The sequence below is a fragment of the Macrotis lagotis genome, chromosome 1, assembly GCF_037893015.1.
Source record: "Macrotis lagotis isolate mMagLag1 chromosome 1, bilby.v1.9.chrom.fasta, whole genome shotgun sequence".
Classification (NCBI taxonomy): domain Eukaryota; kingdom Metazoa; phylum Chordata; class Mammalia; order Peramelemorphia; family Peramelidae; genus Macrotis; species Macrotis lagotis.
The window spans coordinates 42,343,984-42,371,183 of NC_133658.1; the positions used below are offsets into that span (position 1 = coordinate 42,343,984).

At 42.0% G+C, this 27,200-nt stretch overlaps 1 protein-coding gene across 12 annotated transcripts in view; it reads left to right on the forward strand.

Moving 5' to 3' along the window:
- Window positions 1-27,200, forward strand: part of HYDIN (HYDIN axonemal central pair apparatus protein) — a 509,309-nt gene that overhangs the window by 58,001 nt on the left and 424,108 nt on the right. For 10 of the 12 annotated variants that reach the window (XM_074199118.1, XM_074199143.1, XM_074199154.1 and 7 more), the window contains exon 1: window positions 23,387-23,523. The gene's annotated coding sequence lies outside the window, so the exon portion shown is untranslated. Of the gene's footprint in view, window positions 1-3,926; window positions 4,121-8,532; window positions 8,629-9,362; window positions 9,449-23,386; window positions 23,524-27,200 lie in introns of those variants that run through there. The other 2 variants (XM_074199124.1, XM_074199133.1) reach the window with 2 other exon arrangements.

Consider the following 27,200-nt stretch of genomic DNA (forward strand, 5'->3'; position numbering starts at 1 on the left):
GGTGTAAGGAGAATGAAAAGAAGGACGAAAAAAGAAATCTCAACCTCTATGGGAACACTTAAAATGACAACATTTTTGTCAAAAGAGATCTGGAGGCTTTAATGGACTATAAATTCAATATGAATCAACAGGATAACATGGCAGCCCGAAAAGCCTCCAAACCCAACCAAAAGAAACCATCCCATTCTAATGTGATTCTGGGATATGTTTATTTATGCCACACACACATACATGCATATCCATAGACACAGGGAAACACATGTATAATTCAGCCTTGTTCAGGTACCTTCTGGAGTAGTTTGTTCACATCTGGGTGCCACATTTAATGAAAGACTTTAATAAACTGGAGAGGGTCTAATGAAGGTGACTGAGATGTTGATGAGGCTTGATATCACATTCTTTGAAGATCAAATTATAACATTATGAATGTTTAGCCTGAAGAAGAGAAGGCTTGAGCTGAAGCATAATATCTGTGTTCAAGCATTTGAAGGGATGTTCTGTGGAAGTGAGATTTGAGTTCTGTTCAGCCCCAGAAAACATAACCAGAAACAATGAATACTACAAAGGAGAAAATTTATGAAATTTATGAAATTTATGAAAGAAAAAACCCTTGTGATAAGGAGAGCTGCCCCCAAAGTGCAATGAGCTGCCTTGGCAAGTGTTGGAGGGAAGTCTGGATGATCACATGTTAGATACATTGTAGAGAGGATTCTGATTTAGATTTGGGTTGAATAATAAAATCTCTAAGACTCCTTTTTAGCCATGACATTCAGAAATGAATTTCATGAGAATGGACCATGGAGCCCATTTGGGCAGACTTGAAATGTTTGTAAATATGATTGTATCTCTCTTAATTTCATTACAATTGCATGGAATGGAAATTATACCTTCCAGGGCAATTCTAGTAAAGACTCTTGATTTATGGCTATCTCTCCATGGCATATTATTGTTCCTTGGCTTCTTTGGAGGAGGATAAAAGGAAAGAAAACATGGAAGATTTCATGGGATGGATGATTTTTGAAGAAAGTGAGAAGAAAGAGTCACTAAGCATAAACAAAAATTGGTCTATTCAGGGTGACTATCCAGAAAGTATGAAGAGGGGAGTTGGGGAAGGTTATCTTGGTCCAGGCAAGAGGTAATTTGTTGTAATAAGAGGGGAAATTATACAGGTAAATTGCTTCTGGAATGGTGGTAATGCTGCTGCTGTAGTGACTGCAGTCTGGAAAATAAAAGCAAAACATAGATATGAACAATCAATTTTTGCAGGGGTTGTGTTTTTCAAAACCAGGTCCAGTTTGTGTTCCAAAAGTTATTGTTCACTGTTAATTTCTCTCCAAAACTGGAGTGTGTGTGTGTGTGTGTGTGTGTGTTTGTGTTTTGTGTGTGATAAATCATTTTGTCAGTTCAGTGTTGCCTATAAACTCCTCATCATAATGTTTTTAAAAGTATAAAAAACATAGTATTACAAAGTAAAATACAATTATCAAAATATTTTTTGAAAGTTCAGGGATACCAGGTTAAGAACCCTCTTTGAAAAGCTTGCTCAGATTAATTCATAGTTCTTTAAACCTTCCTTGCTTACAAGAGATATTGGCTTTCTTTAACTATTCTGGCCAAACCATCTGAGGAGCTTCTGTGAGTTGCTGATAATCAAAATATTCAAAGGTTGGTATTTGGGGGAGGGGGATTTTCTTTTTAAAAATTGTATGAAAAAGATGTAGGTGGTGAATGCCAATGTGGTCCTAGGATGAGTTGGATTCTCTTGACAAGGCACTGGATATTCTCTGGGGAAAACAGTGGAGACAGCAGATTTAATCATAGTAAAGGCCAAGGTCGAATAACAGGAATTGTAGAGTTCCTAATAGCAATCATGAGACCAGAAAGTAAGATGTAAATGTGCACCAGGAACCAGGCACCCAGTAGGATTAGACAGACTGGTAGGATTGAAGTCTGGCCTCTCTTCCCTGACCAGTTATTAGGGGTTATATAGGGTTTATGAATACTCATCATTGGCCCAAAATGCAAGATGTGCTTTCCTGAGCAAAGATGTAATCTACCTGACTCAGGCAAAGATACTATGAGAAAGAATACTGGCCAGAAGTCAGGGAAATCTGATAGGAAGAGGAGAACAAATAACATGCCCAGGTGGAGCAGCCCGAGCCTTCATTTTCTCAGCAACTTCTATCCTCCTGGAGGCATTAGTTAAATCTCTTGATCAAAAAATGAGACAGCCAAGCCACTACTTTGAGATATAACCCTAGCCAAGATTCCCAATTGAGTTGGAGTTTGGAGGTTGGCCAGGAGAAGAGAGAAGTTTCTGATTATACTTGGGCATGGAGATTTAAATTCTCTGAAGTTGTGGGTTATAAATTCTAATGCTGGAGAGGAGGAGGGAGAAAAGGGGGAAGAATCAATGACTTTCAAAAACAGCAACCCCCCAAAGAGCCAAATATTCGGCTCCCAATGCCACATTTCTGATGCTTGTGCTAATTTTGGTCATTATTTGATAAAGCAAGAACAGTCAGATGGCAAGGAAATAAGGAATGAATAAATGAAAAACACTGGTAATCATAGCTAACTTTTATATAATACTTTACAAATGTTGTCTCCTATATTATTCACAAGAATCCTGTAATGCAGGTGCTATGACTACTTTCATTTTACAGATGAGGACACTGAGACTGGGAAAGGTTAGGTGACTTGCTCATGAGCACATAGCTAGTAAGTTTCTGAGACAGCACTTGAACTCAGGGCTTTCTGACTCCACCCTCCAGAACTTGAACCAATAAGCTGGTGAACTGACTATAATTATTACTCACCATATGCCAGACACTGTGCTAAACCCTGGGAATTCAAAGATAAAAGCAGTTTATATTCTAATGAGGGAAGAGAACATAGAAATAGGAAAATAGTGTCCAGGAAAGGATGTCAAAAAGTCAAAGGATGTCAGCAAGTCAAAAAAAATGGTAAATGGAACAATGGTTACTTGATTGTCATACTCTTTTCAGAAGTATGAGATAGTATAGATTTGATTATGTTTTTTCAGAAAAAAGTAGAAAGTTGAGATGGGAGAATCGGGTAATTCATGCAAGAAGATGACCAGATGGTGCTTGATTAAATATAAAGTTTGGGACTGGTTAGATAAGTGAGCTGTGTGCATTTGTGTATGGGGAATGGAAGGAAGGGTCAGAGTACAAATCACAATCTCATATTTTATTTCTGGAGCTCTTTTTCTCTAAGAAGTGAGTGTATATATTAATACTATTTTAAACTCTAAATCATCTGTGCTCATCTTGCTCTATGATCCAAGTTCAAGTGGAAGGCATCCTGTTAGCCTTTTCCCATTTTTGCATTCTATTTTCTTATATAGATTTTATTATTTATTCATTTATCTATTCATTTATCTATCTATCTATCTATCTATTCATTCTTTGTTTATTTATTTGTTTATTCATTCATTTATTTATTTATTTATTCACTTATTCATTCATTCATTTAATTATTTATTTATGTTGCGAACCCAGTTACTCCTGACTCCAGAGCCGGTGCTTTATCCACTGCGCCACCTAGTCACCCCCCCCCCATTCTATTTTCTTATTATGTTGTTTTAAAGGCAAGATCTGAAGAGGTACAAGATGTAGACACAGACTGTTAATCTCAAATCTCACAGGTGGTATAGAAACTCCTTCCTTCCCTCTCTTCTAAAGACATCGCCTGAAGCTAATAGTGTCACAGTGGATCATTGTGAAATAAAGTCATATCTGCAACATAACATTTATCCTTAGCCTGTTTCCTATTTCATGTAATGCTCTATAGGAGATAAATTTCTTTTACAATAACCAAACCATTGTCATTTCCTTAAAGAAAATGACTTTTTTTTCAAAAGACAAAACAATTTCATGTTTGTTTTCTTGTGCTAATCTCAGTAGGAAGACTTATCTCCATGGCAATAAAATGCCCCTTCACTTCAGACTCTGGCTACATCCATCACTGCTTTGACTATAGGAAGAGATGAAGAAAGACTGCTCATTTTGCCTTGTCACCAGGTTTCCAGTGGTCATGCTAGATATGTACAAGTGTGGAGACTGAAGTGCCAGAGCTCATTCACAAAGCCATGAAGGTACTGGGAATTTCAGATGTCCCCTCTACTCCTTCACCTAGAAGCCACTGACCCTACCTAGGAATGGGGCAGCAGATTCTTAAAATACGAAATAGTTCTTGCAACATTCTTTTTTTATGTTTCAAAGTCATCTGTCAGTAACCTATTTTCTACCTCATGTAATGCAAGAAGACAGAGATAAGAGGAAAGACAGAAGGAAAAAAAGTGACAAGGACTAAAGGATAGGAAGAAAAGGTGGAACATCACAACTCGACATGTTTCTCCTTCTTGTTTCCCCACATGCACCTCAATTTCTGCTCTCCAAAAAATCCACAGGCAAAGCCAAGTGATATCTGTCTTTCTACAATGTTTTTCTTCAATGTTTAAACTTTTGCCTTTAAAAAATTTTAAAACTTAGATTGCAGATGGAATACAGAAATGGTTTTAAATGACATTTGATGGCAGATTGAATTTTCTTTTTGCTGGTGGTTATGGGTTTTAATTTTATTCACCATCAAAGACATTACTATATTTGCCATTATTCATTTGTCACAGGATCTGAAATAAGAATGCATTATGTACCTCTATGTAATATGATACACAAACTTTAATAGATTTACCCTCAGATTACTTTTTTACAAATTGTTCTAGTATCTACAACCCAAGTTATTAACTTTTAAAAGTACTTGAGATGATGAAAATCCTGTTTAGATCCTTGAGATGGAGAAACTCATAGAAACTGTCCAGGATGCTGAACTATGAAAATGGCTTTACCTTGCTTAGGCTGATGGCTTAGCAGGAAAGGGGAAAAGATCAGAAATTAATGATTTGCCACTCATCAGACAAAAGGTTGCAAAAGAATTGACATAACAGATAAAGATGTGGCAGTTGCAGGGCTCTAAGAATGAGTGCAAGCCAAAGACTTGGATAAGTTTTTGGATTCATTATTAAATGAAATGAATCCTGCTGTTGCATATTTATGAATATTGAATTGTTAGCAGCTCCATGGGACTTTGTAATGGGTGGAAGTGAAGAACTAGGTTTTATAAGTCCTGAAATGATCTTTACTGGTGTGGAAACTGATTTCATTCCCTGGTTTTATCCTTTATTTACAAAAATACAGAAGTTCATTTCTGAGAGAAGAATCAGTGGATATATCATTCTGGAGAGCAATTTGGAACTTTGTCTAAAGTATAAAACTCTGCATGCCCTTTGATCTAGTAATGCCACTAAAGGTCTATATCCCCAAAAAAGACAAAAAGGGAACAGGACCTATTTATACAAAAATATTTTGAGAAGCTCTTTTTGTGGTAGCTAAGAATAGGAAATCAAAGGGATGCCCATCAATTGGGGAATGGCTAAATAATGATATATATTTTATGATTAAATAGTATTATGTTATAAGAAATGACAAGCAGGGTGATTTCAGAAAAGCCTGGAAAGATTTACATGAACTGATGCAAAATGAAGTGAGCATAACCAGGAGGACATTGTATACAAGTAAAAGTAATATTGTGAAATGAAGACTTGAATGATTTAGCTATTCTCAGCAATACCATGATCCAGGACCCAAAGGACTCATGGTAAAGTTTACTCTCTTGCTCCAGAGAAAGAACTGATATTGTTTGAATAGAGACTGAAGCATGCTATTTTCACTTTCTTTTCTTTCCTTTTCTTTTTCCTTTTATTTGAGTCTTCTTGGTCAAAATGACTAATAAAGAAATGTTTACATGGAAAAAAATCAGTAAATATGAGTTGTGATCACACCTGTTCTGGGATTAGGCCTGATCTTAAATTAAGAACATGTGGGTAATAAATACTACAACTCTCCTTTGTACCCATGAAGGAATAACAACTATGTGAGGGTCTTCGTGTGGGAATTCATCAATTACATGTGCACATAAACATAATTATAAATTCTCATGACCCTTTAAACTCTGGTTATGCATTTATTCTTTTTAATATCATGCTGTAATTATTTGCATACAGGTCTTATCTCTGCTACTAAACTGGAAGCTCCTTGAGGGCAAAGAACTGCATATTTAAATTGCATTGCATATAGTACCGAGCATAATAAAAGGTGGATTTGGGATCTAGACTCTCAGGCTTCCATGTGTAAAGTAGATATTCAGGTCCATAAACGTCCTTCCAGTGAGACTTGTTAATAGGCAATATGAAACTCCACACAAAGTGGGGGAGCTTGCCTGCACACACACACACACACACACACACACACACACACACACACACTCACACACAAACACCCCTACACAAGCATATTTGTATTGAACAGATGAAATTTCAGGTAGTTTTGACTGCAGCAAACTCCTTATTTTAGGTTGTTTTTTTTCCCTTCCTCATTCTTCCTCCTCTTTGTTCGACCAGATTTCTAATCTTGGTGGCATTACTGATAGGGAGTAGTTTAGATATTCTTTTGGGGTGTCTTAAAATATTTTCTCTGCCACTATTCCTGTTTATTAATGCAGATAAATGAAATTTCATTATTTGATTATCCCACTATCTCTTTTCTCTGCTCTCCCTTTTGTTTTAAGAAAATCTGTTTCTGATACGATTTACTTTTCTTATATAACATGTTGTACTTATAGAAGCTTCACATGGCCTTGGATACTTATTCTCCACCTGAAGTCAAAGTTCTCTGATTTCAATGTCATAATCATTGCCAGCATGGTTAGCATCGGGACCAAGTTGAATTGGGTCATGAACTAGTGGCCATTAACCCCTTTGATGTTTCCATCTGTTCTTCTGGTCTTCTAATGAGATCAGGTACCTGGGTGCACCCAAAAGGATTTGGGTAGACAGAAGGAACATGTGCTGCCCTTGAGTTTGTTTTCCTTATTTTTATTTTGCCAAAATGTAACTTGTTTTTCTTCCATTAAACAAATGATGATGATAATAATGATAAAGATAGCAACTTATATTTATATAGTACTAAGAAGATAGGTCCTACAATACCAAAAGTTCTGGATTCAAATTCAAGAAGACCTGAGATCAAATTCTGCATCAGATAGCTTTGTGTGATCATAGGCGAGTCATTTAACCTCTTTGTGTCTCAGTTTCCTCAACTGTAAATGGAAAAATAATAACACTTATTTCACAGGTTCTTTTTTTTAAATTTGGTTTTTGCAAGGCAATGGAATTAAGTGACTTGCCAAGGTCACTCAGCTAGGTAATTATTAAGTATCTGAGGCAGATTTGAACTCAAGTCCCCCTTTTTGAGGACCAAAATAAAGCAACTTTTTTTTTAGTTTTTTCAAGGCAGTGGGGTTAAGTGGCTTGCCCAAGGCCACACAGCTAGGTAATTATTATGTATCTGAGGCCAGATTTGAACTCAGGTCCTCCTGACTCCAGGGCCAGTGCTCTATCCACTGTACCACTTAGCCACCCCATAAAGCAACTTTTAAAAAAGTGCTTGTCAGATCTTAAAGAGCTATATAAATACTAGCTATAATTATTATTCCATATATTGTTTTGGGCAGCCCTGGGAGTTGGATTTTTTTAAAGTTTAATTTTTTTTAGTTTATTTATTTTTGCAGTGCAGTGGGGTTAAGTGACTTGCCCACAACCATACAGCTAGGTAATTATTAAATGTCTTTCCTTCAATATTTCTGTTTGAACTCAGGTCCTCCTGACTTCAGGACCAATGTTCTATCCACTGGACCACCTAGCCACCCCCAATAAAAGTATCATTACTCCCATTTTACAGATGATGGAACTGAGTGCATGAAAGGTTCAGTGACTTTGCCAGCTAGTAAAAGGTGGAACCAGGATCTAAGCTCCCAGGTTTCAAATGTGAAGGAGAGACTCCAGCCCATCAGTGTGATTTGTGAAGAGACAAGATGAAGCTACACACACACACACACACACAAACACACACACACAGTTTCTCTGATCCAGAAATGAGTTGTATAATTTCTTTTTAAAAATCAAGTTTGCTTCCTTCATGTTATGTTGTGCAGAAACATCCAATGATAGAATCTTTTCCTCTAGCATCTTTAATTCATCTTGATGCCAGATAACTCTCTTCCTAATGGCTTCTCTTAACTATTTTTCCTGTTAATGAAGTAAGGCAATCATTCTTAGGGCTCCTATTAACTAGGATCCAGAACTGAATTTAGAAGATAGACATGGTATTCCATGATATTCAGTACAGTAGGCATGTTCAATAAATTATGAATAACTCAACTACTCCATTATTTAGTTCTGTCGGCGTTTTCAGGCAATCTGTATCAAGTTCCATCCTGATGATGAAGTGCTCTTTAGAAAGAGGAAATAGGGTGGGGTTCTTGGCCTGGAAACTGTGACTTGTGTACTTTATCATAGCTTCCCCAACTGGAAAACCATCCTTTGGCCAAGTTACTGACCTTTTTCATGGGGAAACTTAGATTGTTTATCTTCTCCTTCTTTCATCTTAGGTAAGATGGAAAGATGAATGTGTCAGTATTAACATATCATGGGACTGTGGAAACAGTGCTGGACTATGATTCGGGAAACGTTTGTTCCAGTCAAAGGTCTGTCCTTAACTCCCTGTGTAACCCTGAGCAAGTCACTTCCCATTTTTAGGATTCAATATCCTCAATTATAATAAGAAGAGATTGAACTAGAAGGCCTCTGAGGTCACTTTCAGCTCAGATATTTTATGTTTTTGTGATTCTCTGCCATCTTCTATAATGGATATAGTTTGTTTCAGTTTGCTTATCATAATTATATATTGTTGATATTTATGTAGATGTGAACCCAGTCAGGCCACACCACACTCAGCTAAGCTAAACCATTCTAGTGCTTCAAGCCTGACCCAACATGCATTTATTAAAGACCTAGTAAATATACAACACTATACTGGGTGCTAGGGATGCAAAAATGCAAAAGAAATAGTCCTTGCCTTTTAAGAATGACCAGAATTAAAATCTAGGCTTAGACATTTACCAGTTGTGTGACCCTGGGCAAGTCACTTTACTTCTGTCTGCCTCAGTTTCCTCAACTGTAAAACGAAGATAAAAATGGTACCTACCTCCCAAGTTACCCATTCCTACCTCAGATACTTGCTAGGTAAGGAAAATACTTTATATTCTCCAGTCTCAATTTTTTAAAATGAAAATTGGGACTACTATGCAAATCACTTTGTGCTAATAGAGATATTGGGGCTTAGAATTGGGCCTTGGCAAATACTTATTGAGGTGAGTGTGATGACACATTAACACTCATTTGTTTAATTTTTAATAAATTATTTCAACCCTTTCTTTAGGACTGACCCCGACGATTTCTAAGTTCCCTTCCAGATATAAAGCCCAGAAATGCCCACGAGAATATATGCTGTCTTCACCTCTGACTGTGAGTAGATATATCCTCCCCTCAGGGGGATTTTAGTTTGTGAGAGTTGGAGCAGTACCGTGCTTGAGAGAGATCGGATCCAAGGGAGAGAGAAAGCTGGGGATGGAGGGGAAATGAGAGCTCCATTTCCTTCCTGAGACAGTCTGAAGGATTTTGATAAAGCCTGGGGCTTGTCTAAATTAATCTCATTTTCCTTCAATATTTCAGCAGCTTCAAACTAACCCTAGCTCACTTGGGAGATGAGATGTGCCAATTCCTTTTCAGCTTTTTTAGTTTTCAGAGAGAGGAAAAAAAATACTTCTAGCCAAATATTGACACCTGAAGAAGGGGCTCTGAGATAAATGTTTATTACCTTAGCAGAAAAGGCTTAAAGGATGAAAGGAGCCCACAGTCAGGAGAGAAGGAACACATCAATTGCTTTGGAAGATTTTAGGGGAAAAAGGGCCAGTCAGTCATGCTGTGGGGGCATATTGAGGAAAGTGGTAAGATAGATTCTGTCCCAGAAAGAAATCAATGACCCATCCCCAGTGGTGTTATTGCATTCTGAGTTCAAGAAAGTAGGAACAAGCTGAAGACATTTTAAATAGACATTTGTGGTCACTTTGTTGGTCATCAAGTATTCGCTGATCATGATGGGCCTGAAGTGGTGAAGAAACACACTATTCCACTTTTATTTTTTACCAAACAACTGGACCATCATTTAACCAGAACATTCCCAACAATACTCATCTTGCATAGCTATAACTGATCATACAAATCTGCCCTTATTCTTTCCCAAAATCTTCAGTGACCTCTCTTGCCTCTAAGATACAACATAAGCTCTCAACTTAGCATTTAACACCATCTGCAACCTCCTTTTGCCTTCTCTCTCTCTCTCTCTCTCTCTCTCTCTCTCTCTCTCTAGCTAGCCGGGCCTCTCACCCAACCTTCCTACTCCTGCCTTTGCCCAGTTGATCTCCTGTATCTGGACTGCATGCCTTCCTTATTTCTCCTCTATGTTTGTCTCAGTTTTCAAACTGTAAAATGGGAATCATAGGTGCATCTGGCTCCTTGGGCAATTGTGAGCATCAAATGCTATAACGTTTGTAAAGCATTCAAAGATTAGTGCCTGCCACATAGCAGATGCTAAATAAATACTTGTTTCCCCCTCCCACTATCCTTGTCTCTCTTTCCTTCCCTTCTCTTTCTTCTCTCCTTTCCTTTCTTCCTTCGTCTCCCTTTCTTCCTCTATCCTCTCTGCCTCCTTCCCCCTTTCATCCCTCTTCCCTCCCTCTCTCCCTTTCCTTTATTCCTTTTTTCTTTCTCCTTGTTTTTCTCTCTCCCCCTCCTACCCATCTTCCTTTCTTCTCTTTCCCTCCTTCTTCTCTCCCCCTCCTTCCCTTCCTCCTTCCTTTCTTCCTTCTTTCCTCCCTCCCTCCCTTCTCCACCCTTCTCTGCTTCGTTCCCTTCCCTTTTTTCTTCTTTCCTCTCTCCCTCCCTCCTTTCCTTCTTCTTTCTTCCTCCCATCTCTCCCTCCTTTCCTCTATTCCCCTTCCTCCCTCCCTCCCTCCCTTCCTCCCTCCCTCCCTCCCTTCCTTCCTTCCTTCCTTCCTTCCTTCCTTCCTTCCTTCCTTCCTTCCTTCCTTCCTTCCTTCCTTCCTCCCTCCCTCCCTCTCTCTCTCCCTCCCTCCCTCCCTCCCTTCCTTCCTTCCTTCCTCCCTTCCTTCCTCCTTTGTTCATTCCCAACTCTAACTCAGGTGCTACTTCCAACTTGGGGTTCTTCTGATCTCCCCTGTTGCTAGTGCTTTCCCCCTCTTGACCTTCCTCCATATAATTTTAATATACTCTGTATTCATCTGCATAGGTGGCACGATTGCCCTTCCCCAAGTAGAATGCAAACTCTTTGAAGTCAGAGACTACTTCACGCAGTGCCTAGCATAGTAAGGACCTAATGTTGACTGGATTGAATGGAACTGGATTCAAGACTACATGGTCTGAGAGGGACAAAATGTGTACTTAATAATAAGGACAAAAGAGAAATTCAGATGTTGCTCTTAATGTATGACTGTGGATACTGAGAGTCCCCCAACATCCTGATAAGGTTACTAGAAGATAGGCATTTCTTTAGAACTTTGATTGCAACCCATTGAGAAGGGTGTATACTGCCTATCTGCAAAGAGTGTGGTTAGATTAGGATTTATCTGTTTGACTTTTAGGCTATTTTGTGATGGAATCACCACTTCGGATTATATTCATGTAGTAAGTATTCTTGGAGCTCATGACCACTGAACCAGGTCACCACATCTCTCCTGCCAGGTTCTAGGACTACCCCTGAGAGGTAGAGGGGTGGAGTGTTTCTTCTCCAATGCTATTGGCCTGAGCTAATAGGTGTATCTCTCCCCCTAGCCTCCACTGTTAAGGCTCATGAAGATCAAATTCTGTCCAAGATCACCAAGTAATCAGTGGCAGAGCTGAGATTTCAAGCCAGATATTTTGTTCCTTTTTTTCTTGTTTTTTTTTTTAAGGTTTTTGCAAGGCAAATGGGTTTAAGTGGCTTGCCCAAGGCCCCACAGCTAGGTAATTGTCAAGTGTCTGAGGCTGGATTTGAACTCAGACACTCCTGACTCCAGGGCCGGTGCTTTATCCACTGAGCCACCTAGCCGCCCCCAGATATTTTGACTATGAATTCGAGGCCTTTCTCTGTAAACCAAGTACCCTAGCAATATGTAGCGATTATCTGTGATTTCACTGGTAAGGATCATATTCTTTTACAAATTCAGAGAGAAATTCATCTGTGTCTAAAAAGATGACTTTATAAATTGCTAAAAAGGATCATTCGCTATGACCTTCCCTTTAGGTGATGGTCCATTCTAGTTTTAATTAGTAGAGATAGATAACGCATACCAAGTTTGTCAGTCAGTGACAATCATTAAGCCTCTTCTAAATGCCAAACACTGGGTTAAGGTTGAGAATACAATGAAAGACCACCATCACTACCACCGCCATCCCCACCATCCCCATCACCACCCCTATTACCACCGCCATCACCTCCACCACCATCATCATCATCACCACAATCACTACCATTCACCACCCCTATCACACTCCCCCTTATCACAAGCACCACCACTACCATCACCACCACCATCACTGCCACTCCCCAAACCCAATACTTCCTCTCAAGGAGCTCATAGTCTAGTGAAGAGAACATATGAAAGCAACTATATACAAGTGTGATATTTGTTGTTATCGATCAGTTGTGTCCAACTCTTTGCGATCTCATGGGCTCTTCTATCGTTCACTGTCTCTCAAAGACTGTCCAAATTCATAACAGAATAACGTGGAGATCTCAGACGGATAGAGCTAAGATTAAGGGGTACTAGGAAAGTCTTGAAGAAGGTGGAATTTTATCTGAGATTTGAAGAAAGTCAGGGAAGCTAAGGGTTAAGGAGGGAGAACATTCTAGGCAGGGAGGACAGCTTAGAATTGGGAGATGGAAGGTCTTTTGAGAGGAACAATTAGCTCAATGTCTTTGGATTACAGAATTTGTAAAAGGAAGAAAGGTAAAGCAAGATTGGAAAGGTAGAAAGTGACCAGCTTATGAAGGGTTTGAAATGACATAAGGATTTTTATACCTGATCTCGGAGCTAGTAGTGAGTTATTGGAGTTTATTGGATTGAGAATGATATGGTCAGACCTGTGGTTTAGGATAATCACTCTGACCAAACAACTAATGTGGTCCTACCCACTCTGCCCAGAATTACACTTTGAAGAAACCTCAGAAGGGATTTTGAAGTCTTTCAAACTCTCCTCTCACACTGACACCCCTGCTGTGGCTGACTGATCATCAGGGCTTGAAGCTAAGACCCATTCCCACCCTACTTCCCTCACTCTGCCAATATAAACTAATGGGTAATTAAATACATCTCCTATGGCTCTGTTGTTCCTGTGACTTTAAGAACATTTTAATTGGATTTTTAATTGTTTGGCTGGGGTTTGATGCCCTATGGGAAAGAACCCGAATTTATAAATTGAATAAATCTAAACGATTGATAGACAGAGGGAGGAAGAATGCAGCAAAGAGGAAATGGTAGGGAAGTGGGGGGGGGGGGAGACTGTTTTTCTCTAGCAAACATAATGATTGTAGCAACATCACCAGGGGAGGGACTTTATCAGACTCCAACCTCTTTGTAGGGCCAGGTAGGGTACATCTCACCTTCCACCTCCAATCCCAGGTCCTAAAATTCTTGGGAAGATTCAGGAGCAAAAGAAACATTTTGTAAGTAAAAGCACCATCATGGGGACATTGCTCCACAACATTGGGCTCTTCCCTTGAGAACAGGAGAGCTAAGACTGCTTGCTAATGCTAATAAATGTTTATTGGATTGGAAAGCACATACATCTGGTCTGTCTTAAGTATAGATTAGGGTGAAAATGTTCAGTTTTTAACAATAGGGGGCAGCCTGCATCTTATTCTGCCCCTAATCCTTAGTGAAAGAATATGGAAAAAAATGAGCCACATTCAAAAAAAAAGTCTGCATGAAAATATGTGTGATGCAGGTAGGAGAGGGGAGGGAAATTGACCTCCCATGCCCAGTTTTCTCAAGATGTCTCTTAAAGTGATTATGATTTAAAGCCACCTATGTCTTGTATAAATGACCACTAGGATATGGCTGCAGTATCAGGGTTGGACTGTTTTCTTGGCCTTCTGCTTCAAGATATTTCCAAAAATCCTTCCAGGTAGTAAAGGACTTCGGCTGGGATGGAAGGAACCTTGACAGATGAATTGGCAGCTCATTTACCACTTGTCTCTCGTCTGGAATCATGTCCAGGACACATTCCCCAGAGTCTTGTTAGCCTGCACACAACACACACACGCACACACACACACACACACATACACACACAGACTGCACTCCTGAAGTCCAAGCAATACCTAAGGAAAAATGTTGTGCAGGGATGAAATGAAGGTTATTGAAAGACAACAGGTGCACATACATCGAATCATTAGGGCAGCTAGGTAGAACAGTGGTTAGATCAGGAGATCCAGCTTCTTGAGTTCAAGTCCAACTTCAGTCATTCCTGTGTGACCTTGGGCAACTCATTTTGCCCTGTTTGCCTCAGTTTCCTCATCTGTAAAATAAGCTGGAGAAGGAAATGGCAAACCACTCCAAATTCTTTGCCAATGAAACCCCAATGGGTTCATGAAAACCTGGACACAATTAAAATGACTGAACAACAACAAAATACAACCATAGAATGCTGAGTCAGGGGGAGGGAGAGATCATGCACCTTCCTCTTCTTTGTACACTCACCCCATACTCTTTTGTATTTTTCTAGGGTGGTTTCACTTTCTTTCTTGGCATTAGGAGATTGTAAACTCCATGAGGACAGAGACTGTTTTTCTTTTTTTCTTATGTTTCTGTGCTTAGGGCAGTTTGGGCAAAGGGCAGGTGCTTGGTGAATGTTTATTGAATCATTGAATTGAATTGTTTACTTTTGACGTTTCTGCTATACATTTAAACCACATTTCACCTGATTATAATTGGAGGAATGTATAAACGAACACAGAGCAAATAGCAAAGAAACGAATTTCTTCAAGAGGATAGCAAAACAGAAATCAGAGAAAGAATGCACATGAGAAGATGTGAAGGAGTAATTCCATCTGGAGCAAGATAATTCAGTGAAAGAGAGTCCTAGGTCTTACCCAAAGAGGAAATCCCCCAAAGTCTCTAATATAAGCAAGCTATGGATTAAGGACATGATGGAGACTGCCAGTCCCTCTCATGCCAGCTTCTTTGCAGTTTTTCACCTCCCTATAGCAACCTGAAGTAAGTTGGATCAGAAGGCCCTCTATCTTCTCTCTCAAAGTTGGAAGGCAGAAAACTCCAGAGACTGAAGAAATCTCACCCCTCTCTTGTTCTTCTCTGCTTCTTTTGATGTATTGGGATACCAGTCTTCCTATGGATATGGAGACTCCCATACCTGTGGGCTTTGGGGCTCAGGTTACACTATATTACTGCTGCATAGAAGTGGAAAGTTTTGGACATTGATCTAGACAGATCTGGCTTTAAATTTTGACTTGTTACCCTTTATAGTTTTGCAACCCTGGGCAAGTCAGTTAACCTTTCTCAAGCAAATAACAAATTTGTAATCTGCCTGGGTGAGGGGATATCCCCACCCTGTGGAAGTCAGGGAACTTTCAAATTCTGAATTTTTAGTTACTTTTCATAATCTGGCAAAATCCAAGGGTTTGATTCCATTAAAGTTCATGGGGAATCATAGAACCATAAATTTAAAGCTGGAAGCAACCTTAGGGATTACTGCCTTCAACTCCTTCATTTTACAAATGAGGAACTGAGGTCAGTTATTTTGACTAATCTCAATGCAGATTAAAAGTGAGTCTAAATCTGAACCCAGGTCTTCTTACTCCAAATACAGGCTTGTTTATAGCTACATTCTTATAAAAAATTTACTACACTTAAAAGCAAATGCAATTAGTACACTTGTAATTATTTTTGGATAAACTGTGCTTTTAAATTTAATGTACCAACCATGGTTATTTTATGAGCAGACCAAGTCATAAATGCATAATGCAGTTTTATGTTACTAAGCTAACAAAATGACTTTAGATTTGTAGTAGGCACTAAAAATGTAGTTTATATACTTCAGTTATACTTAAATTTATGTTTTTGCTTTTAAAGTGGTGTTTGTATTTTTTGTGTTTCAAAATTGCCTGAAATTTGATGATTCTCTGGGTTATTCTGGCCCTAGGTTTTTCTGAGGTTATTGACATTCCCTCCTCCCTCCCCTTCCTTACTCCTTTATCATTAGATGAAAGTGAGCTCTGTTGGACTAAAGCAGGGGATTCTTAACCTAGGGTTCTTGAGATTTTAGAAAACATTATGATTGCAGTTCAGCGTTAGCCTTCCTTTGTACTTTGTATTTTATTTTGTGCATTTAAGATATTATTCTGAGTAAGGAAGGAAAGAAGTTATCAAGTGATTACCAGATTCCAGTGTTGTGTGGGAGTTATAAAATCTAAATAAAATTAAAAATGGTTCCTGCTCTGACATTCAGGACTTCCTGTATACTCTGGGTCCAGTGTTTGTGGAAAATATGGCAATTCAAAAAGATGACTTCAGGGGACCCCTTATTACCTTCAACACTTTCTAATGAGGGAAAAACAAACAAAAGGGAGCTGAGCTAAAAAGAAGTGTGTATGTATGAGAGTAACTGTCAAAGGACTTGCTTTTTTTTTTTTTTATAAGGCAAATGGGATTAAGTGACCAAGGTCACACAGGTAATTTTTAAGTGTCTGAGGTTGGATTTGAACTCAGGTCCTCCTGAATGAATCCAGGGCCAGTGCTCTATCCACTGTGCCTCCTAGCGGCCCCAGGACTTGCTTTTGAAACTGGAAAAGTCAGGATCAGATCTGGGAGAGGAATGAAGATTGGCTTGCTTGGCTCATTTTACAAAATGGAGTTCCTGTATCTTACCATTGAGAGAAAGGACACTGGCCTGGCAGAAGGATATTCCAGGTTGAGAAAGCCCCAAGGCCGTTTGGATGCTCCGGGCAAGGAGACCCCGGGTACTAAGGGAAGTTCTAGGATGAGACAGCAGCTGAGGCATGGTGCTGAAGTCTGGAAAGTGAGGAGCAGAGAAAAGAGAACGAGAAGGGGCTCATGGACTTTACCAGAATGCCACAGGGCTGTATGACACCCAAAAGGTTAAGAGCTCTTAGACTAGGGACAGTAGGAGTAGGCTAAGAGTGATGAGCTGCTAAGGACAGGTGCCTTCTTTAAGTCACTGATTGAACTCTGCTCACCTATCTTATTCTGTGTAGCTTATTGCTCAGGTAGTCTGTTTATAATTTAAGGCAGAGAGAGAGAGAGACAGAGACAGAGACAGACACACACACAGAGACAGAGAGATGAGAGAGAGACAGACACAAAAAAGAGAGACATAGAGACAAAGATAGCCGGAGATAGACAAAGACAGAAAGAAATAGAGAGACAAAGATACAGAGAGAAAGAGGAAGAGAAAAGAGAGAGAGGGAGAGAACAGGGAGAGAGAAGGATAAGGTAGAGACACATAGAGACAGACAGAAACAGAAGGAGAGAGAAGCATGAGGATCATTGTAAATAAGAGGGGACAGAGAGATCCCTGGGAAAATGGAAAGGTCTGAATCTTTCCCTTTAGAGTATCTTAAGAGGAAATGTAATTTCAACAAAATTATTCTCCAATTTGATCTGCTTCTTAGTATTGTAATTAGCAGTCAGTGGGTTGTGATTTCTATCTAAATGTTTTTTCTACAATACATTTGCCTGTCTGTCAGACACCGAAAACAAACACAGCTCCCCTCTTTTGGTAGCAGCTGCAGATAGGGAAGGGGTGGGGGCGAGGAACAGAGGGCAGCTGCTTCCTCTCTCATCGGCTATGACAAACCCTCAGAGGAGACAATGTGGTACCAAAGTGGGAAGCCACAATGAGGATCACAACAGTAGCCTGGGAAGCAGTAGACCTGGTTTTAACCAGGATTCCACCTTTAATAAATGTTTCCCATTTTTTTCAAAGATGTGAACAATAATCTTGGAATCAGAGAATTAGAATGTTAGAATTGGAAAAGACTTTAGAGGACTGTTGCTAGCATTCAGCTCTAGAAGGCACCTTAGCAATGATCTAATCCAATCCCCTCGTGTTACAGATGAGGAATCAGAACCAGATAGATGGGAAGGGACCTGCTCATCTTTTTACCCATCTTCTAGCAATGAAATCCTATAATAATTATGGTATAAAAAAGGTGTAATCCTGATTATCCTGGCCTCCACTTACCTAGAAGGCCAGCTCTATTTTATTTTTATTCTTTTCCCAGGGTTCTATGGGAACTTTAAGGGATACAATGGTACCTAGGCTCTCTGCAAATGACCTTAAACCCTAACAGATGGCATTTCCTCAAGTGTAAAGTACCCTCTGCATCTGATTTCCATTTGTTGTTCTGTTGTGTCTAAATCTTTAGTATTTTGCGGTTTTCTTGGCAAAGATACTGAAGTGGTTTACTATTTTCTTCTCCAGTTCCTTTTACAGATGAAGAAACTGAGGCAAATAGGATTAAATGACTTACCTAGAGTCACACAGCTAGTAAGTAGGTGAGACTGGACTTGAAGTCACAAAGTTCCTGATTCCAAGTTCAACATTCTATGCATTATGGTTTCACCTTGTCACCTCAGTTATCAGAATTAATTATTTTTATCCACTAATAATCAAATTCTTTTTTTTAGGTTTTTGCAAGGCAATGGGGTTAAGTGGCTTGCCCAAGGCCATATTAGTAAGTGTCTGAGGGTGTATTTGAACTCAGATACTCCTGACTGCAGGACCTGTGCTCTATCCACTGCGCCACCTAGCTGCCCCTTTTAAAAGGAAATATTCACTTCAGAAGGTAACACAAGTATACATGTTTACTGTCCCAACCAGTTGGAGGCATACTCCTCCTTCCTGCCTTGTACCACTTCAGTGTCTGAGGCTGGAAAGGGGAGCAGATTTGTAGTTTAGCTTGGTTCCTATAGAGCAGAGTGCCCTGGAGCTAGATTAAATTGTAATTGGGAAAAGTTTAACAAAATGAATAATAATCATAATACAATTCAACATAGATAATGGTTAAATTTCTATTTAAGACAGTTGCCCAGCATCAGTTTCAGTTCTCAGTCTAAACCCCTGTATCCAGCTTCTTCCTCCCCTCAATCCTGGCCCTTTAGTCCCCACCCCACCCCCACTTTCTCCAGGCTTCTTTGATGGACTAGCTGACCATTGCCTGAGAAGAACAAATGATATTGGACAAGTACCAACCCCTTCAGGACCATTTCTCCAAGCTGGGCTAAAAGAGAAAGAGAGCAGAGGAAGGAAGTCCTTCCCCCATTACTAGTTCAAGATATTGGGGATGAACTGGGATCTTCGCCCTCAGGATGCATTCAGTCTGAATGAGCTTGAGGAACAAGAGGAAGAAAAAGAGGTAGCCAGAAACCATCGTTGTCCCTCGCCATTCAAGGAGACTCCATGCATCATATGTTAGAGAATGCTTCTGTTTTAGATGGTCTGGGCATGCCCAGGTAAGCCACCCTAGGGGCACCTCTATATTAGGGGCATGTTCCAAAGTTCTCATCAACACAGGTAATTTATATTCTCTCTTGAGAGGCATTGAGAACATTTTAGACTTGGAAATCAGGAGATCTGGCTTCAAATCCCACCTCAAATATTTCTAAGTTTCTAATTCTATTCAATGGGCCAGTAAGGCAGGACAGTGCTGGGCCTAGAGTTAAGAAGACTGCACTTGATGAGTTCAAATCTGGCCTCAGACGCTTCATAGCTGTGTGACAGCTAGGACAAATCCCTTAACCCTGTTTGCTTCAGTTTCCCCATTTTTAAAACGAGTTGGAGAAGGAAATGGCAACCTCCAGTATCTGCCAAGAAAACCCCAAAGAGGGGTCATAAAGGGACTCCACCAAAAAATAGCCAACTGTAGGCCACCCAGGACTCGCCTCCTTAGCTATTGGTACGGCTAGAACTTGCCCTGGGTGCTCTAGAAACGGTGGCACCCACGGGATGAATGGCTTCTCTAGGTTTTGGGGCAGGACCCAGAGTTCTTCCCAACTTCTTTTTCTTGGGTGGAAGGGTTGAACCTTTGTGTGCGTGCGTGTGTGTGTGTGTGTGTGTGTCTGTGTGTGTGTGTCTGTGTCTCTGTGTGTGTTTGTGTGTGTCTGTGTGTGTGTGTCTGTGTCTCTGTGTCTGTGTGTGTGTCTGTGTCTGTGTGTGTGTCTGTGTCTCTGTGTGTGTCTGTGTGTGTGTGTCTGTGTCTCTGTGTGTCTGTGTGTGTGTCTCTGTGTCTGTGTGTGTCTGTGTCTCTATGTCTGTGTGTGTGTCTGTGTGTGTGTGTGTGTGTGTGTGTGTGTGTCTCTGTGTGTCTGAGTGTGTGTCTGTGTGTGTGTCTGTGTGTGTGTCTGTGTGTGTCTGTGTGTGTGTCGGTGTGTGTGTCTGTGTCTCTTTGTCTGTGTGTGTCTGTGTGTGTGTCTGTGTCTGTGTGTCTGTGTCTCTGTGTGTGTGTCTGTGTGTCTGTGTGTGTGTGTGTGTGTGTGTGTCTGTGTGTGTCTGTGTCTCTTTGTCTGTGTGTCTGTGTGTGTGTGTGTCTGTGTGTGTCTGTGTCTCTGTGTCTATGTGTGTGTCTGTGTGTGTCTGTGTCACTGTGTGTGTGTCTGTGTGTGTCTGTGTGTGTGTCTGTGTCTCTATGTCTGCGTGTGTCTGTGTGTGTCTGTGTGTGTTTGTGTGTCTGTGTGTGTTTGTGTGTGTCTCTGTGTCTATGTATGTGTCTGTGTGTGTCTGTGTCTCTATGTCTGCGTGTGTCTGTGTGTGTCTGTGTGTGTTTGTGTGTCTGTGTGTGTGTGTGTGTGTGTCTCTGTGTCTATGTATGTGTCTGTGTGTGTCTGTGTGTGTCTGTGTCTCTGTGTCTATGTGTGTGTCTGTGTGTGTCTGTGTGTGTGTCTGTGTCTCTGTGTGTGTGTCTGTGTGTGTGCCTGTGTGTGTGTGCCTGTGTGTGTATCTGTGTCTCTATGTCTGTGTGTGTGTCTGTGTGTGTCTGTGTGTCTGTATGTGTCTGTGTGTCTGTGTGTGTCTGTGTGTGTCTCTGTGTGTGTCTGTGTGTGTTTGTGTGTGTCTGTGTCTGTATGTGTGTCTGTGTGTGTCTGTGTGTGTCTGTGTCTCTATGTCTGCGTGTGTCTGTGTGTGTCTGTGTGTGTTTGTGTGTCTGTGTGTCTGTGTGTGTGTCTCTGTGTCTATGTATGTGTCTGTGTGTGTCTGTGTGTGTCTCTGTCTCTGTGTCTATGTGTGTGTCTGTGTGTGTCTGTGTGTGTGTCTGTGTCTCTGTGTGTGTGTCTGTGTGTGTGCCTGTGTGTGTGTGCCTGTGTGTGTATCTGTGTCTCTATGTCTGTGTGTGTGTCTGTGTGTGTCTGTGTGTCTGTATGTGTCTGTGTGTCTGTGTGTGTCTGTGTGTGTCTCTGTGTGTGTCTGTGTGTGTTTGTGTGTGTCTGTGTCTGTATGTGTGTCTGTGTGTGTCTGAGTGTGTGCATGTGTCTCTGTGTGTGTGTCTGTGTGTGTGTCTGTGTGTCTGTGTGTGTGTCTCTGTGTGTGTGTGTCTCTGTGTGTGTCTGTGTCTCTGTGTCTATGTGTGTGTCTGTGTGTGTCTGTGTCTCTGTCTGTGTCTGTGTGTGTGTCTGTGTCTCTATGTCTGTGTGTGTGTCTGTGTCTGTGTGTGTCTGTGTGTGTGTCTGTGTGTGTGCCTGTGTCTGTGTGTGTCTGTGTGTCTGTGTGTGTCTGTGTGTGTGTCTGTGTCTCTGTGTGTGTCTGTGTGTGTCTGTGTCTCTGTGTCTCTGTGTGTGTGTGTGTGTGTGTCTGTGTGTCTGTGTGTGTGCCTGTGTGTGTGTCTGTGTCTCTGTGTCTGTGTGTGTGTCTGTGTCTGTGTGTGTCTCTGTGTGTGTCTGTGTGTGTTTGTGTGTGTCTGTGTCTGTATGTGTGTCTGTGTGTGTCTGAGTGTGTGCATGTGTCTCTGTGTGTGTGTCTGTGTGTGTGTCTGTGTGTCTGTGTGTGTGTCTCTGTGTGTGTGTGTCTCTGTGTGTGTCTGTGTCTCTGTGTCTATGTGTGTGTCTGTGTGTGTGTCTGTGTCTCTGTCTGTGTCTGTGTGTGTGTCTGTGTCTCTATGTCTGTGTGTGTGTCTGTGTGTGTCTGTGTGTGTCTGTGTGTGTGTCTGTGTGTGTCTGTCTCTGTGTGTGTCTGTGTGTGTGTCTGTGTCTCTGTGTGTGTCTGTGTGTGTCTGTGTCTCTGTGTCTCTGTGTGTGTCTGTGTGTGTGTCTGTGTGTCTGTGTGTGTGCCTGTGTGTGTGTCTGTGTCTCTATGTCTGTGTGTGTCTGTGTGTCTGTGTCTGTGTGTGTCTGTGTGTGTGTCGGTGTGTGTGTCTGTGTCTCTTTGTCTGTGTGTGTGTCTGTGTGTGTGCCTGTGTGTGTGTCTGTGTGTCTGTGTGTGTCTCTGTGTGTGTGTGTCTGTGTGTCTGTGTGTGTCTGTGTGTGTGTGTGTGTCTGTGTGTGTGTCAGTGTGTGTGTCTGTGTCTCTTTGTCTGTGTGTGTCTGTGTGTGTGTCTGTGTGTGTGCCTGTGTGTGTGTCTGTGTCTCTGTGTCTGTGTGTCTGTGTGTGTGCCTGTGTGTGTGTCTGTGTCTCTGTGTCTGTGTCTCTGTGTCTGTGTCTCTGTGTCTGTGTGTGTCTGTGTGTGTGTCTGTGTGTGTGTCTGTGTGTGTGTCTGTGTGTGTGTGTGTGTGTGTGTGTGTGTGTGCGTGCTCTGGGGCTGGAGGAGGAAGGAGCAGCGGGGAGTCTAGTGGCGGGGGGGGGGGCAGCCTCAGTTGGGCGAGTGACAGAGTGGGAAGGGAGAGAAGCGGGGTGCGTGAGCACGCGGGGGAATGGGGCAGGACCCTGGAGACCCAGGGAGCGGGGGGGGGGGGTCGGGGGGCCTTCGCGCCCGTGGGACACCCACACTTTGAACTCTCCCTCGTGCGGGGGGCGTCCCGGTGCGGGGGGCGTCGGGGGGCGTGCCGGTGCGGGGGGGTCGTCGGGTGCGGGGCAGGTCCCGGTCCCGGTGCGGGGGGCGTCGGGTGCGGGAGGCGTCCCGGTGCGGGGGGCGTCGGGTGCGGGGCAGGTGTCCCGGTGCGGGGGGCGTCGGGTGCGGCAGGTGTCCCGGTGCGGGGGGCGTCGGGTGCGGGGGGCTCCCCGGTGCGGGGGCGCCCCTTCTCGCGCCGGGGCCGGGGGGCGCCTCGGGCCGCGCTTCCCCGCGGTTGCCCCGACGACCGTCTCCGCCAATCAGGGCGCGGGCTGCCGGGCGGTGGGCGTGGCTGGCGGTTGCCCCGGCGACGCCCGACAACAGCCCGGAGAGCCGCGGGTCCAGGCGAGGCGGCGGAGCCCCCGGCCCGCGGGCTTTGGCCGATCCGGGCGGTGGGAAGCGGCCCGGGGACCCCCCAGGCGCCCCCTCCCCCGCCGGCCCGAGGGCCGCACCCCCGCTGCTGCCCGTGAGTCCAGGCTTCGGGAGGGTCGGGCTGGGGGCTGGGCAGGGGGCTGGGGGCTGAGAAAGGGCACCCGCACCCCTCCCCCTCCCCCTCAGGACGGAGCCGGCCTCGGGGCTCCCGGACAGCCCCCCTTCACTTCGGGTTCTTGACTTCCTAGCCCTGGAGCTGGGAGGGGGCTCCTGGAGGGAGCCCGGAGCTCCAGGGGTCCGGCCTGCAGCCCCCCGCGGGCAGCCCCCTGGCCCGGCCCCTCCCGATGCTGCTTCCTAGCTCTCGTCTAGAAGACGCTCAGGATACACCGAGGGGCTCCCAGGGACCACCGGGCCGACCCCCGCACCCCCGGAGAGATGAGAGTGGTGGGACTTCCATTTTACAGATGAGGAAAGGGAGGCAAACAGAGGTCGGGTCCCTCGTCAGAGTCACAGAGCTAGACAGAGGCCGAGACTGAACTGAGGCCTGGACTTGGGGGCACTGTACCCCCAAATGCCTCTCTATTACCTAGGTACTCTTCGCCAAGACTTGTAACCACTGGACCATACTTCCCCCGTCTCGGAAATCAGAGGCTGGCCCTTGTCCTCATCCCATTTATCCTAGATTAGGAATTTCTTACTGCAAGCCACAGACCTAGAGCTGAAAGGGGCCTCAGGGGCCATCGAGGTCAACCTCCCACCCTGTTACCCCACATTTTACAGAGAGGGGAACTAAGGCACAGAGCAGCAAACCTTAAGACTTAGCTCCGGGGTCCCCTTTTAGCAGCTGCTGCCGTCCTGCCTCTTGGATACATCTACTCCAAATGTAGCTAGGTATTTCTAGGTAGCATGCATGAGGCAAGAGATAACAAAAGATACTTAGAACCTTCAGAAAGTGAATTCCTTGACTTGTTTTTTTTTTATAATTTCTCTTTTTATCCCCAGGACTAAGTGTTTGGCATGTGAGAAGAAAAGGGGATTAGAATGAAGGTGTGTGGGTGTGTTGAGGGATGCCCTGGAAAAAGTGATGGAGAAGTGAGACATATGTTGGGGAAGGGGAACTGGGTGCCTGTGGACTACGTGACTCACCCAAGATTACACAGTTAGCAAGTGCCGGAGATAATCTCGGGGCCAAACTCCTCTTCATGTCCAACATTCTGTTTTTCCTTGGAAACAAACTAGTTTAAGATTAGCAAAGCACTTTACAATTATTGCCTCATTTGATCTTCATAGCAACTGTAGGAGGGAGCTTCTCTGTTATTCTCTCCTTTTGACAGGTAAGGAAACTGAGGCAAATTGAGTTTGGATGACTTGTTTAGGGTCACAAGATAGTGTCTGATTTGAACTCAGGTCTTGCTGACTCCAGTTCTGGCACACTGTTGCACAGCCTAGCTACATATTTTTTAATAGTGACATGGATGAAGGCACAAATTATATGGTTATCAAAGTGAGCTGGTTATCAGCACGATATCATAGCTGTGAGGAATGGCTAGCAGTTTTGGATAATCAAGACTGAAAGATTTAGCAGCCCAGAATCTCTTCATTGTGGTTGAGAGGAACATACAAGTCTACTTTTGGATTAGAAAATAATGAAAAGTGTGTAAATAATAATGTTGACAAAGGTGGAGCTCTCTGATATGGGAAAGCTCAGTATCATACAACTATTTAAGAGATCGGCATTGTTATTGCTCCTTGGTTTCAGATGGTTTGTGATTCCGTTTGGGGTTTTCTTGACAAAGATTCTAGAATACTTTGCCACATCCTTCTCTAGCTTATTTTGTAGATGAGAAAACTTGAGACCAATAAGATTAAGTGACTTGCTCAGGGTCACTCATCTACTCAGTGTCTAAGGCTGGATTTGAACTCAGGAAGCTGAATCTTTCTAACTCCTTTGATGAAGTAACACCCCTACTAGGCCTGTATCCCAAAAAAGATCAATGAAAAAGAAAAATGATCTATACATAGATACATACAAAAATAGTTATAGCTTTTTTTTTGTAATTACAAAGAATTGGAAATTGAGGGGATGCTCATCATTTTGGAGTTGTGGTATAAGGTTGTGATGAAATACTATTGTGCCATATAAGAAATAGCCAGTGGACTGATTTTAGAAAAACTGGAAACTGGAAAGACATACATGAACTGATGCAAAGTGAAGTGAGTAAAATCAGTTAAATGTTATGTACAGTAATAGTAGTATTGTAATGATGATCAACTGTGAATGACTTATCTATTTATCTATTATATAGGAGGAGAGAGGAATCAAGGCAGACTTGAAGACTGTGCACCTGGGTGAACCAGTTGGCTCATGGTGCCATCTAAAGAAATATGAAAACATAGATTTTGGGAAAATATAATGAGTTCAGTTTTTTACATGGTAAATTTGTGATGCCCTATAAAGAACATATAATGGAAATTTCAATTAGATGATTAGAAGTGCAGTACTAGAGTAAAGGAAAGAGATGAGGAAAGGGTGTTTGTATTAGAGCATTGAAAATGAACCAATGGAACAGATGAGATGATCAAGGAAGAGAATATAGAAACAGAAGAGAAGAGCCTTGTCCTGGGATGTTCACACTGAATTTAGAGGAAGAGGATGATGACTCACAAAGGATTTAAAAAAGGAATAGTTAGGAAGCTAGGAGAGCTGAGAGAGTCGGATCACAAAAGCCAAGCAAGGAAAAAGAGTCTGGCTGTTTTGGTCATGAGTGTCAAATGTTACATAGAGATCTAGGAAGATGAGAACTAAAGAAAGCTTATGTGGCAGCTAAAATTTCTTTGGTAATAGATTGACAAGGATATGTAGTGTTGGTAAAATTGTTGAATTATGTGTTGGTTTATATTCTAGCAATGGAGAAAATTATAGGAAACAAAGGTTGTTAACTAGAAGGATCTTACAGTGCTCACTGTCCAATCTAGATAAGTTTTGTTTAATATAATTTTCTCCATTTTGTCCCATTTGCTTCTCCATAAATTTTTTTAGTAATATGTGCAACTTGCTCATGCCCACCTATGACTCTTCAATATCATTTGTATGATATTTAAGTTCATTAAAGAAGGTAGTATTTTATTACTACTTTATGAAAATGCTGGAAGAACATTGATTTAAACAATCTGAGCCTTTGTTTCAGAGAAAAGTTTAGGGTCATTAAATTAATTTTACAGTTTGCTGAGGGTAAATCAGTCTTTTTTTCTATTTCTATTCATTTCATTTTTTCAAGGGCCAATTATTCATCTGTAGTGTTGTTCTATGGCAAATATGAACTTCATTGGTTGTTGCATTATTTATAATCCATTAATTCTTATTTCTGATGCTTCATTGTTGCTTGGAATTGACCTTAGGGTGTATGTTTTGGTAGGTTCTACCATATGGATAAAGGCTTCACACACCATTCCCAGAATATGGTGGTGGTGGTGGTGGGAGCCAAGCCTAGCCAAGTACAAAGAGACTGGATACTCAGTGATGAATTCATTGCTTTTGCATTAGATAAAGTAAAATACAAATGGACATCAGCCCTTATCTCCTACCCTGCCACCCTGCCTATCTGGAATATATTCCTTTCTCACTTATGTCTTGTAGAGATCCTTCAAGGCCTAGCCCAGATGTTTCTCTAAAAGGCATTTCCTGATTACTACAATAACTGGGACTCAGAATCACAGAATATCAGAGTTGAAAGACACATTGGGAATCATTGAATCCAACTTATACCTTCC